Source organism: Oryctolagus cuniculus, chromosome 13 (genome assembly GCF_051225735.1).
Source record: "Oryctolagus cuniculus isolate XC-2025 breed Fujian yellow rabbit chromosome 13, ASM5122573v1, whole genome shotgun sequence".
NCBI classification, from domain to species: domain Eukaryota; kingdom Metazoa; phylum Chordata; class Mammalia; order Lagomorpha; family Leporidae; genus Oryctolagus; species Oryctolagus cuniculus.
Genome location: NC_142879.1, coordinates 3,711,066 through 3,723,346, shown reverse-complemented (window position 1 = coordinate 3,723,346; position 12,281 = coordinate 3,711,066). Strand labels below are relative to the sequence as shown.

The window sequence follows — 12,281 nt, the reverse complement described above, 5'->3', positions numbered from 1 at the left end:
AAAGTGATCACTGTTAAATATAAGAGTGGGAATAAGAGAGGGAAGAGATGTGCAATTTGGGACATGCTCAAGCTGACTTGCCCCAAACAGTAGAGTTAGAAACATACCAGGGATTCCAATTCAATCCCATCAAGGTGGCATGTACCAATGCCATCTCACTAGTAGGTTAGGGTGGGAAGTATCATTATGCCCTTAAATGTGTATATAGGAAATACATGAAATTTGTTCACTTTATATAAATACTCACACTTGAATGGAGGGAATTAATATCTCCAAGTCATCAATTTCTGTTCACAATTGATCATAATGATAGGACTAAGAACCAAAGGGATCACATAAACAAGACTAGTGTCTGCAAATACTAACTGATAGAGTAAAAAAGGGAGAGAACGATCCAACATGGGAAGTGAGATACACAGCAGACCCATAGAATGGCAGATGTCCTAAACAGCACTCTGGCCTCAGAATCAGCCCTTAAGGCATGCAGATCCGGCTGAAAAGCCCATGAGAGTATTTCAGGCATGGAAAACCAAGACACTATGGCAAAAAAAAAAAAATGACCTAAATGAAAGATCTCCGCAAGTGAGATCCCAGTGGAAAGAACAGGCCATCAAAGAAGGAGGTACCTTTCTCTGAAGGGAGGAGAGAACTTCCACTCTGACTACGACCTTGTCTAAATATGATCAGAGTCGGTGAACTCAGAAGGCTTCCATAGCCTTGGCAACTCATGACAAGAGCCTAGGGTGATTACTGAGGCCATAAACAAGAGTATCAATTTCTTAAGTCAACAACAGGAGTCACTGTGTACTTACTCCTCATGTAGGATCTCTGTCCTTAATGTGCTGTACATTGTGATTTAATGCTATAACGAGTACTCAAACAGTATTTTTCACTTTGTTTTTCTATGTGGGTGCAAACTGTTGAAATCTTTACTTAATATATGCTAAACTGATCTTCTGTATATAAAGAGAATTGAAAATGAATCTTGATGTGAATGGAAGGGGAGAGGGAGCGGGAAATGGGAGGGTTGCAGGTGGGAGGGAAGTCATGGGGGGGTGGGGGAGCCATTGTAATCCATAAGCTGTACCTTGGAAATTTATATTAATTAAATAAAAGTTAAAAAAAAAGAGTTTAGAAAGTAGAAAAATACAACAAAAACAAGTAGAATAATCAACAGTATGCAATGTTTGAGAAATAATGTTTGAATTATACAAATTTCCAGCCACATAAAAAAACTAAGTTGTTCCATTTGCAGGGAATAGCCACTGCTAAGACCTCCAGAAGGAAACAAGGCAACTGGAGCATCAGTAGGGAAGAGAGGTGTGAAATGAGCTTACCAAGGAAGGAAGAGCCCACGATACTGTAAGGAGTCTGCATTTTATTGTAAATGCAGTGATCAACCATTGACCTTCCTAGATAGGCTTAGACAGTAACAACAAGATAAAATCGTAAGTATCTCAATATTTCAGCTAGAAGTTTCAAAATGTAGGCATTATTTTGAGGAAGTTTTTTCATAATAAAATCTAACATTTTTCTTATATGCTCTAGCAAATCCCTGAACAGAAGATTTTAGTTATGAGGTTAAGTTTAGCTTTATCTGGAAGAATATTATTTGGAAAATTGAGTTTACATTTGGAAATGATTAGTTTTTATAGATTATGAATATGGAAAAAATCCATGTGGATGAAGTGGTTTTGGTAAGAAGATAAGAAGGTTTAGAAGTTGACTAAGTTTTAATGCTTGAGGATTAAGGAAGGCTTTCTGAAATAGGAATTAACAATATTCATTATTCAAAAATTCATTAGACGTTACTTTTGATTTATTTCTAGGCTTTCAATTGGCACATAGTAATTGTACATATTTAAGGATACAGTGTGACATTTCAATAAATATAAACAATCTGCAATGAATCAGATTAGCATAATCAGCATATCCATCACTTCAAACATCTATTATTTCTTGGTGTTGGAAACACTCAAAATCCACTCTACTTGCCATTTCAAAATACACAGTCAATTGTTGTCAACTACACCAACCCTATTTTGCTATGGGACATCAGAAGTTATTCTTCCTATCCAACTGCACCCCGGAACCATCAACCATCCTCTCTCTATGCTCCCCACCCTCAAACCTTTCCCAGGCTCTGATGAGCCCTATTTGCCCTCTACTGTTATTAGACCAACTTTTCAGCTTTCACATTTAAGTGAGAACATGTGGTATCTGTCTTTTTGTGCCGGACTTTCTTCACTTAACATGTCCTCCAGGTTCCATCCATGTTGCCACGATGACAGAATTTCATTCTTTTGTTGGTTGAATAATATTCCATTGTGTATATATACCATGTTTTCTTTATTAATTCATCCAGCAGTTGACATGCAGGTTGATTCCATATCTTGGCTATTGTGAATGATGCTGCAATGAACATGCAATTGTAGATGTCTTTTTGACATTCTGATTTCATTTCCTTTGAATATATACCCAACAGTGGGACTGCTGGATCAGTTGGCAATTCTATTTCTAGTTTCTGAGGAGCATCCATACTGTTTTTCTAAGGGATGAACTAATTCACACTTCTAAAAACATCGTATTAGTTTCCCTTTCTCCCTATTAGATGCTAATTTTAATGAAGTTGGCAGTTACAGAAAAAATCCAAAGAAGGAAGTAATAATCACACCTAACACTACTTTCTAATCTTTTCTTATCATTATGACATATTAGGTAAAACCCCAATTTTACAGCATATGGAATTTTGCTGTTTGTCTTAACTTGATATTTTGTTTTTGGTAACTTTTCATGTCAAAGAGTATTCTCTGGGGCTGGTGCTGTGGCACAGCTGGTTAACGCCCTGGCCTGAAGTGCTAGCATCCCATATGGGCGCCGGTTCTAGTCCCGGCTGCTCTTCTTCCGACCCAGCTCTCTGCTATGGCCTGAGAAAGCAGTACAAGATGGCCCAAGTCCTTGGGCCCCTGCACCCATGTGGGAGACTTGGAAGAAGCCCCTGGCTCCTGGCATCAGATCAGTACAGCTCCAGCTATTGCAGCCATCTGGGGAGGGAACCATTGGATGGAAGACCTCTCTCTCTCTGCCTCTCCTCTCTCTGTGTAACTCTGACTTTCAAATAAATAAATAAGTCTTAAAAAAAAGAGTATTATCTGACAATATCATGTTAATATTATCATAATAATTCTCCCTGTGGCTATATTTGCAAGTGCCTTAGAAGATACATGCAGTAGTGTAAGAAAGCCTAATAGGGACTTGTCTGGGGAGTCAGGAACATCCTCCCCAAGGAAGCTCCCAAGGAAGCTGAGTTGAGATCTGAAAGAAAAATAGAGGTTAACTGGGTACATAGGAAAACTTTCTCCCCAAGGAACAAATTAGAGATGTATTGCTTGAACAACTGTTCTGAATACCAGGAAAGAAAGTTTTTTTAACTAGTTCAAAGTGCTACTTAAGCTTTCAAAGAGTCTAGTCAGTTTCTTAGTTACATGTGTACAATTTGGCAATGTCATTTACTAGGAAACTGTCTCCAACTCCAAGCAGATGTATAAGCATTAAGAGAGAATGAGAAGCACACTGTCTTCAGTGTTCTCTAATTTAAAGCATTTGACCTGGAGCCTCATTTAAAAGAATAAAGTCCTTGGGATTTTTTTTATATAGTACTGCATGTCATTAAGTATGAAACAGTAATTGTGGGGAGTTGGGGAGTACAAACACAGAATTACTTCCTGCTTTTAAGATGGATTTTAGTTATAAAGACAGGTCATGTTACTTCTGTGCCCATATGAATTTACCATATCAGCTGGAAAGAACACACCATGACAAGTCTTCACAGAGAACTGGCGTCCAGAATAGTACTGATACTCCTCAGCAGTAGCATCAATGGTCTTGTGTGCTACAACTTAATCAAAACTCTCAAAACTGCCAATAAGTAGTAGAAGTAGTCAGAGCAGTAGTAATGGCAGTCCTAATAATTTGCTGCTGTTTATTCTGAATTTACCACAGACTGACCAGACCATTGCTATTGTTTTTTCTTTAATATTTACTGTTTTGGGCCAAGACAAGGAATGTGATGCTTTAACAGATAGTAGCAATTCAGCCTGGGTCTCTCTAACTTCCAGTTCCAAAGCAAACCTGTTGGGACCCTGAGACCCTGATTCTGGTTCTGACAATACCAGTTTCTCTCAGGGTAATTCTCTGTTTTCACAGCAACCAAATAGCAATGTCCCCTTTACATCATAAGTATTTCAGGTTAAATCAAAGCAGAAAATTTGCTTTAAAATTATGTTAATTTTCTTCCCAAATGCTAGACTAGGACCTGCTCCTGACTGTATCCCCTGCCTCCCTGGCTTCTTCCTCTGTCTCCTTTGTTGATGTCCACCCTGACTCCGCTCCTAAATGATAGGCTTCTGTATGTCTTGTGCTCTCTCTGATGACTTCTTTTTCTCCTTTGCTGATCTCATCATTCCCTTGGTGTGACCACTACTCCCATATCTGTATTTCTAGTGCAGACTTCTCACCTGCAGAATGCATGTATAGTTTCTTCTCTGGCATCATAACTAGTATATTCTGTCACCATTTCAAACTTATAATGTCTAAAACATGAAATGAAGCCTGGTCCTTATCTGTACTCCAAAGCTTTTCTATCTACCCAGTTGTTCACCCCAAAATCTAGAATTTCTTCCTGAAACATACTCCCCATTTCAAATTTATCAACTGCAAATCTGGTTGATTTTTTTCTCTAAAATACATATTCACCATGCTTTCCTCTATCCATCTCCCCTCTGACAAGAAATCAACTACAAAAATCTTGTATTATAGACTCTTCCAGACACACTGTGATTTTTATAAACTCGACCTCATTAAATCTTCATGATAATAATGTGATAAGGACTAGAAAGGAATTAGACTCTTGTTAAATGTAAATGATTTAACCAAGTTCACACAATAAGCAGGGTAGATGAAATGCAAAACCAGTGTGCTCACAGGTATGTGAGGAAATGAGAACATTTTAAATCCCAATATGTGTGAAGCATTTTCCATATTTTATCATACTTAATCCATTTAATCATAAAGTATAATTATTATATTAAAACTCAAGCTTAGTGGTATTAGGGTGAGTTGACCCAAACGGCGGAGTTCTCTTTACTCCCAGTCTCAGCTTCTTCCTTTCTATTCTTCTCAATATCACTACAGATGTTTGTTAAAAACACACTCCTCTCCTTAAAATCCTTCAATAGTTCAGAAGTAGCCACAGAATAAAGTCTCTATGGTGCCACTGAGTTGCTGCATGACCTGGCCCCTGCCCACTTTTCAAACTCTCGTTTGCTTCCACTTCACATCATCCCTCCTGGATTTGCAGCCACATCAGCTCCAACAGGCTGTGCTCGCTCTCCCTTTCTATCTTTATCCCAGCTGCTGCTGCTGCCTTGAATGTTCTTCCCGTGCAGTAGACACGGTTGCCTTGCTAACATCTGTTTTTGTTTCTTCTAATAGCTACTCTCATTTTTGGTTAAATTCCATACTTCCCTTTGAGCTTGGTTCAACTCTAGCCAATCGGCATGATTCTGCACCCTGCTTACATTGCTTGGTTCAGGGCACCCAATAAGAGGCTGTGAAGCACAGGTGATGCTTATGTGGAGAAAATTTCCTATTTTCGGAAGGAGTTCTGGGATTGATACTCTCCCACCACTGATCTGCAGTTGGCACCTATCCTATGAATGTGAGGGAGAACCTGTCTTAGGCTGAAGCTCAACACCCTGGAAGGCAGAGAGGGGGAAACAGCAAGTCCTTGGTCAAGGATGGGCTCCGAAAGGCCAACTCCCCAGTGATGTGAGCTATTTTTCTGCTACCCAGTGGCCCCGGAAAGCAGCTGAATGTCACAGCACATTTGTCATCTGAGTGGTCCCTGCTGATGACAGCCCTTCTTCAGTTGCTCAGACAGTGTTAAAGGTTGTTTGCTTACAATCCTGTAACCCTGTGTACCTCCCTCAAAACCCAGGTTACATTGCTTTGAGGTTTAGTCTGCTGTCCCAAGAGACTGAACATTTTGAGGAAAGCACCTTGTGTTATCTGCTGCTCTGAGCTTGTTTAAAGACTGAATGTGCTGAATAAGTAATTTCTCAATTACTGATATTTGCGGCCAGATAATTGTGTTTTGTGGAGTGTCCTGTACAATGTATCCACAGCCTCTACTCATTGATGCCAGTCACATCACTTCCCCCACATTTTGACCATCAAAACTATCCACCAGCCGGTAAAATTATCACCAGTTGAAAACTACTGACCTAACACAATGGTCAAGAGTTTAGATTTTATTATAAACATCTTGTGCTCTTCAGCCAATGGCAATGTATAGAGGTTAATTCCTATAGGATCCTATTATATCCAACCCTGAATATACAGGGAAGGCTCAGGCTTGGTATGTCACAAAGGAGTGCTGGGGCAAACTCCACCCTCCCTGGGTGCAGGATGTGATCCCACACACCAAACCTGCTTTTCTCATAAGCCAGCTCCTCCCATCCCAAAGGGATGGCTCACTTTCACTACTGGAACAGAACGGACCAAAGAAAGGTAAAATGGCTTATACAATAGGAGTAGCATAGTGGGTGTCTGCAGAACAGCTTGGCACCAGACATCTTTTATCACCTCCTCATTTCTTAACACATACCCAATCTAATCCCCAGATCATTTCTCGCCACTTAGAGGGAGAACTTTCAAACTGTTACTAATTATAAGCGCCTTCAGAGGCCAGGTGTTTTCACTCAGAACATGCAGGTACTTGAGCCCACACAACCTCCTTGGCCTTGGGCAAGAACTTCTGCCTGAAATACCTTCTCTAATAGGTAGGATGATGAAAACGGAAGCTATGAAACTGAGTGAACTGAGCCAAAACCTTTTCTGGATGATGAAGTTTTCTCTAATATATAAAGAATTCAGAGAAATACTTCAAGATGAATGTACTTCACTATGATCTGGCATAACATAGTCCTTATCATTATGTCCAAAGCATAGTTATATTCATAATTAATCACTACTAAAATATTTGTATTTGATAATGTGAACTACTGAGGGGAAAAATACAAATTATAAACATTCGTTTTTTTTAGCTGAGATCAGCTCACTTTATTCTTTACTATTTATTTGAGAGGCAGTGAGACAGAGAGAGAGACACACACAGAGAGAGACAGAGAGCTCCAACCCACTGGTCATTCCTCAAATGCCCACAACAGCTGGAGCTCGACTGGGGTTAAAGCCAGAAACCAGGAGCTAGCAGCCAGCAATGCAATAAAGTTATTCCATGTGAATAGCAAGAACTCGACTGTTTGAGACAATACCACCACCTCTTAGGTTCTGCTTTGGCAGGAAGCTGAAGTCGGGGGCTGCAGTCAGGAATTGAAATCAGGTACTGAAATAGCGGATTTGCACATCTGAACTGTGAGACCCAAAGCCACCAAAATATTCATTTTCATTTTTATTTTTTTCTCTTAGGTTGAAGCTAGCTAACACAATATTTGCCTTTGAATCCAAAGGTAGTTTTAAATGCTAATTTTCATATATATGCTTATTAAGATATTTATAAGACCTTAACTAAAAGTCTTGATTCCAAGCATAAAGAAATGAATGAAGTTCATACTGTTGAATATAATGAAATTATATCAAGAATGACAATGATTCATGGTATATATACTGATAAATTATCCGTCCTCCACAAAAACAAACAAAAAAAAACCCTGAGGACTCTCAAGTAATACTCTTATTCTTATTTTACAGATGAGGAAACAGTTTAGAAAAGTTGATTTGTGGTGTGTGTGTGTGTGTGTGTATATATAATGAAATACCACTTAATTATAAAAAAGAATGAAATTCTGTCTTTTGAAACGAAATAGATACAACTGGAGACCATCCAATCACAAAAAGATAAATATCATGTTTTCGCTGGATAAAAAACATATAAGAATGAAACTGACATTTTAGGACCTGATTATTATTTTTAGCCCTTGTCTATTCTCCTGTGGAACAGTGGTCTTTCTACCTTTTGCCTGTTGAATATTATGGCTAGTGTGCATTAAGCCCATTATAAAGTAAGTTGAAATTATGTTATTGTAAAAATTAATTTGTGTATTTATTTCTTTGAAAGGAAGAACGACAGAGAGAGAGAGAGAGCAAGATCTTGCATTCGCTACTTCATTCCCTGGATGGTTCCAAGAGCCAGAGCTGAGCAGGTCAAAGACAGGAGCCAGGAACTCTGGTCTCTTACATGGGTGTCAGGTGCATCAACAGGAAGCTGGAACAGGAGTGGAGTATCCAGCAAGCAAACCTGCACTCTGATACAGGATGCCAGTGTTGCAGCTGGCAGCTTAACCCACTGTGTCAAAATGATGGCCCCTTCCTCTTAAAAAAAATCAGAGTAACTCTTCTTCTCTAAACTTTTGTCATTCCAATACAATTTTTCAAAGACTACCAATGGAGAGATTTAAAGTCACATCTCAAACTTTTCCAAAAACCAGGGTGTGTTGGGGCCAGGGCTATGGCATAGTGGGTAAAGCTGTCACCTGCAGTGCTGGCATCCCATATGGGCACAGGTTCCAGTCCAGGCTGCTCCACTTCTGATCCAACTCCCTGGAAATGTGTCTGGGAAAGCAGCGGATGGTGGTCCCAGTCCTTGGGCCCCTGCACCCATGTGGGAGACCCAGAAGAAGCTCCTGGCTTCAGAGTGGCCCATCCCCAGTCATTGTGGCCATCTGGGGAGTGAACCAGTGGATGGAAGAACTCTGTCTCTCTCTGTCTCTCTTTGTCTCTCTCTCTCTCTCCTCCCTCCCTCTCAAATAAATGAATGAATGAATTTTAAAAAAAAATACCAGGGTGTAGTTCCACTGGATCTGTAGCTCGAATACAGTCTGAAGTTGTTAGTTATTACTTACCAGGTTAATAAAAAGAAAAATTAAGCGCCACAACACCTTTTCATTATTTTAACTAAAATACGTGGAAGGAGCATCTTAGGCAGTAATGCGTATTTCAGTTTACAGTTTTGGAAGTTCACAGTCCAATACTGGAGTCCCTTTGGTCTAGTGTCTGATGAAGGCAGTAGAACTCATGTGGAGGGAAGATCACATGGAAAGCCAGGAATCAAAGCAGCCAGTCTGAAACTGGCTTTAACAACCAGCCTTTTCACTAGAATTACCTTCCAAAGGCAAGCCTCCTAAGACCTAACATTCTCACGGCGGACTCACTTCCTAGAAACCATAATTAGATCAATTCTCCACTCAGTCCACCAGCTATTAATTCACTAACCATAAAACACAAGACTTTGAGGATAAATGTCTCATGAAGCTGGGTAACCAAATCCTGTTCAAAGTATAACAAACATTATTGAATGATTATTTTATTTGATCCTATCTTAATCCTGCAGTAGGTATTATTATTCCCTCACATGATAAAGATGAAGAAAATGAAACATCAGATGCACTCACTTTGAATAGATCAAACAGCTTTCCTAGTCACATACCACATAAAGCACAGATTCAAACCCTGGTTCAATACCAGACCACAATTTTTTCATTATTCTTTTCTCTAAGATTAATTAATTTATTTATTTGAAATTCAGAATTACAGATAGACAGGGAGAGACAGGGAGGGAGATCACCCATCTGCTGGTTCACTCCCCAGCTGGCCCCAACTCCCAGAGCTGGGCCAGGCCAAAGCCAGGAGCCAGGAGCTTTATTCAGATCTTCCACATGAGTGGCAGGGCCCCAAACACTTGGGTAATCTTTTGCTGCCATTCCCAGTTCATTAGTAAGGAGCTGGATTGGAAGTGGAACAGCCAGGACATTAACTGCCACACATACTGGGATGCTGGTGTTGCAGGCAGCAGCTTTATCTGCTCCGTCACAATGCCAGCCCCTTTTCTAGTATTCCATACTGGCATTGATCCTCTTAGTCCCGTCTCAAATTGCAATTTTCCGTTTTCAATCACCCATTAGCTAATGTCAGCACATCAGTTTAAATGCCATTTTTTAGACGAAGAAAAAGCAAAGCACTTAGGGAATAATTCCATTTTCTTTTTGTGATGTGTTAATTTTAGTTCCCCAATTCTAAGCAGTAGAGCTCGCGCTCTCTCGCTCTCTCGCTCTCTCTCTCTCTCTCTCATGTTTTGTATTTTGAGCATCACTAGGAAGAAAGGGAAGAAGGGAGGGAGGGAGGGAAGAACTGGCAGAAGTAGCAGGAAATAGCATTTTTTATCATTTTGTAATTCTGAAGATTATGACCTTCAAGATGACATAGGCATAGTCTCCCAAGTTTCATGTTATTCACACATTTCTCAATCGATTCTTTGTTATAAAGCAGAGAAAGAGTTTCTCTTATCATTTCCACTTAAGAAATTACATTTTCAAAAGGAGGTGAACAGTTGGCCTAGTGGTTAAAATATCTGTTTGGATGCCGACACTTCATAATGGAGCACCTGGGTTTGAGTCCTGGCTCTGCTCCCTATACCACTTCTTGCTAATAAGAACTCTGGGAGGCAACAGGTGATCACTCAGGAAGGTGGATCTCTGTCACCCATGTAGAAGAATTTGGTCAATCCAGAATTTAGCCCAGCCCAGTTCTAGCCTTTCTGGGCACTAGAGGAGTGAACCAATGAATGAGAACTCTGCCTTTGTGTTTTTGTCTGTCTCTGCCTTTCAAATAAATGTTTGAATGTTTTAAAATATAAATAAATTTTCAAAAGAATTACAAATTTCATAAACCCTACTTTAATAGTGGCATTACCTTGTTAGTAGAAATCACTCATAATCATAGTATCTCATTTAGACACAATAGTGTTTGACAGTTAGAGTAGCTTAATGGAGAGAATTTGTTTCAAAGTCATATTTAAGAGGTTCAGCTTGGTAAAAAAATCCACATACAAAAAAATGGTAGCTTTTCTACACACTAATGGTGAACTCACCAAAAGAAAAGTCTTGAAAGAAATTCCATTCACAATAGCCAAAAATTAAATACTTAGGAATATATTTAACCAAAGAAGTGAGGGATCTCTACAACAAAAATTATAAAATACTGATGAAAGAAACTATCAAGGATACAAATAATAAGGAAGCTATTCCTTGCTCATGGATTGGAAGAATCAATATCATTAAAATGTCTACAATACCTAAAGCAATCTCACAGATTCAATACAATCCCTATCAAAATATCAATGATATTCTTTACAGAATTAGAAAAAAAATCATAAAATTCAGATAGAATCATAAAAGATCTAGAATAGCCAAAGCGATCCTGAGGGGAAAAAAAATCAAGCTAGAGGCATCACAATACCTGACCTCAAAGCATGCCATGAAGCTATAATAATTAAAACAATGTGTTACTGGCAAAAATCCTGACACATAGATCAATGGGACAGAATAGAAAGCCCAGAAATTAATCCATGTACATGCAACCAACTGATTTTTGACAAAAGTGCCCAGACCATACAATGGAGTAAGGATAATCTCTTCAATAAATGGCACTGGCAAAACTGGATGTATAGTGTTCGCTTTGGCAGCACATATACTAAAATTGGAACGATACAGAGAAGATTAGCATGGCCCCTGCGCAAGGATGACACGCAAATTTGTGAAGCGTTCCATATTTTTCAGAAGTGGAGAAGCTGGTACTTGAACCTGTGCCCACATGGGATATTAACACTGCAGGTGTCAATTTAAAAAAAAAAAACTGAATGTATATATGTAGAAAATGAAATTAGATCCATACTTGTCACCATACACAAAAATCAACCCAAGATATATCAAAGACCTAAATTTAAGACTTGAGAATATGAAGTTGCTGTGAGAAAATGGAGGGAAACATTTGTGTAGGGGACAACTTCATAGATAAGACCCCCGAAGCACAGGCAACAAAAGCAAAGCTAAACAATGGGATTATACCAAACTCAGAAGCTTCTGCATAGCAAAGTAAATGGTCAATAGAGTGAAGACAAAGCCAACAAAATGGGAAAACACATTTGTGAGCTATCTATCCAACAAAGGATTAACATCTAGAATATACCAGCAACTCGAAAAAGCCAACAGCAACAAAAACAAACAAACAAACAAGCAATCCAGTTTTAAAAAACTGGGCAAAGGACTGCAATAGACAATTCTCAAAAGAAGAAATACAAATGGATATATGAAAAACAAATATATGAAAAAATGCTCAACATCACTAGCCATCAGGGAAATGCAAATCAAAGCCACAAATGAGATGTCACCTCACCCCTGTCAGATGGATATTATTCAAAAGACATA

At 39.1% G+C, this 12,281-nt stretch overlaps 1 non-coding gene and 1 pseudogene across 1 annotated transcript; both read left to right on the top strand.

The window, feature by feature from the left end:
- Positions 1 to 12,281, top strand: part of LOC127483490 (mortality factor 4-like protein 1 pseudogene) — a 52,066-nt pseudogene that overhangs the window by 32,481 nt on the left and 7,304 nt on the right.
- LOC127483665 (U6 spliceosomal RNA) lies at positions 11,524 to 11,630 on the top strand. Its single transcript, XR_007910086.1, has one exon. It is a non-coding gene; the product is annotated as a U6 spliceosomal RNA (small nuclear RNA).